The following is a 5,111-nucleotide window of genomic DNA, read 5'->3' as shown; positions in this document are numbered from 1 at the left end:
AGCGGGGAGGGCTGTGTGGGGTGGAGAAGCCCATCCATCCCTGGTACTTCACTTGGGGATGCCTTCATCCTCTTGCTGAGGTTAGTTTGCAAACAGGCAGCCATGTAGGGTGGAAAGGTTTATGAGAAAATAAAAATATCAAAATCAAGGATTGCGGGACATCTATGATCCTAGCACTTGGGGGGTGGTGGCAGGAGGATCAGAAGTTTAAGGTCATCCTTGGCTTCCTGGAAAAATCAGAACCTGTTTCAGCTACCCGAGACCCATGCCTTAAAAACAATAAAACAAACAAACAAACAAACAAACAAACCCCACAGCTGGTGGCCGAGACTGTAACAGCAAAGGAAGAGGTCATTCTTTGCCCCTGAGTGCCTGACTACTCCCTGATGCCTACTTTTCCCCATGGGGCCCATTTGACTTAACCTCTGCTTAGATATCTCACTGAGAAAACAAATCTCCCCTCTTGAGACTGCCCTTTTCAGAATGTCTCTGTCTTGGGAGCCTGGATCACATGACTCCATGTCTCTCTGGGCCTTTGTTTCAGCATGCCATGTCACACAGGTTGTGTCCCAGAGCTGCTAATGGAAGGCTTCACCTTGCCGGGGGCTGATTCTGCACAGGGCAGGGCCTGCTGGTGCCCAGGGGTGGAAGATGGACTGGGTCTCTTACTTTGTCCATCAGCTTGAATGATGGGGGCTTCCCCACCTCCTCTGAGTTCTGGTTGCTGCTGAAGGTCTCCGGCCCTTTGTCCCCTTCTCAGGGGACAATAAGTATCAGGCAGTGGTAGTGCTTGCACCATCCATTCAGGAAGGTAACTCATTCTGTGGCAATAAGCCTGGCAATGGGGGAGTGTGTGGCGGTGGGTCCACAGAGGATCTGTGTGGAGGAGAAACTTAGTTATGCAGAGTGGAAGGCTGAGCCTTTCCTCTGTTGGCTTTGCCTGTAGCCTGATAAATGCTGCTTTTTGGGCAAAACCCTGCAAGAACTGTTCCCACTGTTAATCCTCTGGCCTCAGTTAGACATCCAGGCCCTGCCTGGCCACCTTTCCTTGCCCAGCATGATACAGATGGAAGGAGTCCAGGTAGAACAAACTTCTCCCTTACCTATAGCCATTTTTCTTGCTCTACTTGGAGTTACAGGGGCAAAGAGTCTTTTGGGCAAGGGGTATCTTTCTGGGACACAAGATCTGTCTACACTGGTCCTTTAGTTCTTGCCTCATTCATACTTGCCATAGTCACACACCTGGGACAGTTCTGTATCTTGAACCTCATCTTCACTGACCTCCAAGTACCATCTTTTTATCTTTAGTACTCTGCCCTTGAGTAGGGCCCAGCTGCCCTGATCCTCAGGCATGCCCAGCACAACTTCCATATGGAAAGCTCTAGAGACCCTGCAGGTCACCTGACATCCCAGCCCGAAGCTCATCCTCCTCAGAACATCATTTGCCCTCCTGGCAGAGGGCTGCATGGGAATTCTTATTGTAGAGGTGGTGTGAAGGGCCTTGAAGCCCATGTGGAGGGCTCCATCACTGACGAGTTAGAACTGGGGTGGTTGGTGGTAGGAAATGAGGCAGGACTCATGGAGACAGGAAAGGCTGGAGTTGGTGTTTTATGGAGATGCACTGCCCTCCATGAGTCTCCTTTTGAACTTTTTTCAGCTCCAGTAGCAGCCTGGAGAGCTGGAGTTATAAACTGAGCTAAGGCCCTTCTCTCCTCCCCTACTCAAAGCCTCGGAGCCCAGCCAGTCCCGAGAGTTCACCCCACTTCCCCACAGTGCCCTAAGGCTAAGCAGGATTTTGTGAGGGACTGTGGCTATGGTTTTGGAGGTGGGTGTCCAGGTGCATTCAGTCTTTTTTTTTTTTTGGGGGGGGTGGTGGTGGTGTCTGTGAACCATGCTGTGGTCTGCATGCATCCACTTGGGAACACTGATAGATTCCTACTGTGGGCTTTCTGGGGACAACAGCAGCACGTGCTGTCCAGTAAAGGCTGTCAGGTTCCTTCCAGAAGTACAGAAGGACCCAGCCTGGGGCCCGAGGACCCGCTTCCTTCCCCTGCAGCTCCACATTTCACCAGTTGTGTGGGCGAAGCCATACACCTTCTGACTTTCAGCATAGGTTAACTCACTTCCTGGAGACTGAGTCCCTTGCCTACTCTATGGGTCTCACTTGGGTCTTCCTAGGTCCCGGACTCGGGTTCTGCCCCTTGTTGCTTGCAGGCTTCCGCCCCTTCTGCTGGGACCAACACCTTCCAGGCAGATGCCCTGGCACAGCAAACAGGCAGCTGTGGACTTTGAGCCTGGGCCATGGCAGCGAGAAGGCGTTTCCCGGCACAGACTGCTCTGACCTTTGCAGCACCCCAAATGCAGATGGAATGGAAGGCTTGCCTTGGCAGTTGGGTGCGGGTGGGTTGGGGCGGGAGGGTGAGGGTCCTCCCTGAGAGGCGGTGCATGGCACAGCCTGTAACAGGTGGTGACTCACTGCTCACCCAGCCATAAAGTCAGGGTGATAGCTCAGCACCCCAGCTGTGCTCCCTAGAGTTCCCGTGTCCCCTATCCCTCCCTGCAGCCGAGCCAAGTGGGTCTTCCACAGAGGACAGTGGGTTGGCTCTGAGCCATAACATGGACCTGTTCCCCTTACCATCCACCTGCTACTTCCGGGGAAATTGAGTCTGAGGGCTGTGGGGCTGTTCCTGGCACATGGGCCGCTCATTCACAGGCGGGGAGTACAGCCCGGGTGCAGAGTTCTGCCGAGGTACAGCCTCCTAAACAGTTCCCAGGAGGCAGTGGCCTCTTATCCTCTGGGAACTGCCCACAGATCTAAGAAAGCTGACCTTGCTGCCTGGCTCGAGCCATATGTCTTTTCTGTTGACACTAGGGCAGGTAGAGGGAAATCTGTGCTCACAGTGGAGCATGGGCCAGGCCAGCACCTCATGAAGTTGCCGCAGGGGTGGGTGTGCTCTGGTGATTCTTGTCAACCTCTTGTTAACTAAATAACTGCTATGCTTGTGAAGGGATTCTCTAGAGCAGCAGTTCTCAACCTGTGAGTAGCCACTCCTTTCGTGGCGTTGAATGACCCTTTCACAGGGGTCACATAAGACCATCAAAAAGCACGGATATTTACGTTAACTTAGGTTACAATACCTAGGTTAAATTTAGACATTTAAATTACGGTTACAGTTCATAACAGTAGCAAAATTACAGTTATGAAATTGTAGTGATGAAAAATAATTTCACAGTTGCAGGTAAACTGATCTAGAGAGTTCCAAGGGCCTGGGGCCTTATGTAGACTTAATCTCCTGCCTGAAGTGGTGTTACACTTACACACCCCCAGTCCCACTCCTGGGGTGGCCGAAGTAGAAGGATCATAGGTTCCAGACCAGCCTGGGCTACTGGGGGAAAGCTTGTCTCTGGGACATTTTAATCTTTGTCCTTGCCCTGTCACCCAGCCTTGAGGCCCGCCTTCGTGTTGCTTACTCTCCAGCCCAGCTTAGGCAATGCCCCCTGGTGGGTCCTGTGAAGGCTAGCTAGGCCCTGGGCGGTGTCTTTCCCCCACTTAGAGCTCCTTGCAGCCTCTGCCCCTGGCTGATCTGATATTATCTGTTTTTCTCCATGTCTTAAACATAGTCACACCTTTGTGACCAGTTAGCAAGTTCCCGGATATCTGGAGAGCAATTATTCTATCTAGAAGAAGGTGTTGCTCTTGTCCCCATTTTACAGATGAGGACTTTAGAGGCCACAGACTGGCTCTGCAACTTTTCCCCAGAATCAGGCATCAGAACTCGGAGGCATAATTAAAACTAAAGATTCTCAACCCCATCCGATAGCACACTCACCACAAGGTCACCTGCCTTTTCTGGGGATTCTTAGAGTGGGAACCAAGGCACAGGAAAGGCAGTGACCTCTCTGAGGTCATGCTGGGTGGGATCCCAAGCCTTGTTGCTGGCTCCTGAAGGTCTGAGTCAGGATGTGTGGATGTCTATCTGTGCAGCCTTGCTTTAGCTCCAAGACTCTGAGGACCAGGTTGCAGGTGTGTGTGTGTGTGTGTGTGTGTGTGTGTGTGTGTGTTGTAACATTGGGGAGTTAAGACGCTCCCATCCTGTAGGCCAGAAGACTGATTGCTGAGTTCAGCTTGTTGATGAAACAATCTTGAGGGTGACTGGGTATGTTACCAGGAGTGTGGGCATACTGATGTCAGCTTCACAAGCAGGGAAACTGAGGCTAATTAGATCTCTAGAGTGAGGGACCTTTATAGGAACCCTGGCCGTGGCCTTTGTGCAGAGTACCAGGGGCCTGGGCTCACTTCCTTCCCCTAAAGTAAGTTCCGGGAGATGTCAGCTGGCATGGAAAACCAGCAGACTAAATATAGCCATGGAACTTCCCGGAACACATTATTCTGAATGTCTAATAATTAATGTTCAACAGTAGCATCTTCCAGAAAGCTGAGTCCACTCTGCATATTCAGTTGATTGGTAGGGGTTCTTTCCAGCTCCCAAGCATTACCCGAGAGGCACCTGGAGTTCCTAGAGCCTTTGACAGATGTCAAGGGCCAGACATACTGGTGAGTAGCCCTCAGCCCAGAGTATCAGGATGGTGGGCCAAGTTGGCACCTACCTGTTGGAGCTGCCTTCCTTGGGTCCCCAGGAGGCTGTAGCCCCTGCAGTGGGTGGGGAGATCTGTGCCAGACATGGCCATCTCCAGAAGCCCTCCCTGCCTGCCTTGGCCCAAGCACCTTCACGTTAGCCCAGCCACTCTCTGGGGATGGTCCCTTCTCATCCTCCTGAGCAGATGAGAATAGGTTAAGTCCCCGAAGGGCTCTTTTGCCCCCTGGGAAAGAGACAAGTCTAAGATATTGGCCGAACACCTGAGAGAACACATAGGAAGAAGAGTTTGAGGGAGGGGTGCAGATTCAAGGACTCTGGCAGCTGAAGCCAAGAGGACTCCCTCCACGCTTGCTGGCTTCCCTCATGCCTAGGCCAGGCTTGACTCTGGGCTGGGCTTTCTTTATGAAAACCATCCCGGCTATGAGCCACCTAGCCCCCCTACAGGTCTTGCAGAGATGACCTAAATTGCTGTGCAGAGAGGAAGCCCAGTTTTGGCTCTGGATGAGGCTCAGA

The sequence above is a fragment of the Meriones unguiculatus genome, chromosome 4, assembly GCF_030254825.1.
Source record: "Meriones unguiculatus strain TT.TT164.6M chromosome 4, Bangor_MerUng_6.1, whole genome shotgun sequence".
Classification (NCBI taxonomy): Eukaryota; Metazoa; Chordata; class Mammalia; order Rodentia; family Muridae; genus Meriones; species Meriones unguiculatus.
The sequence above is the reverse complement of the archived record's forward strand: the minus strand, read 5'-3'. Positions refer to the sequence as shown.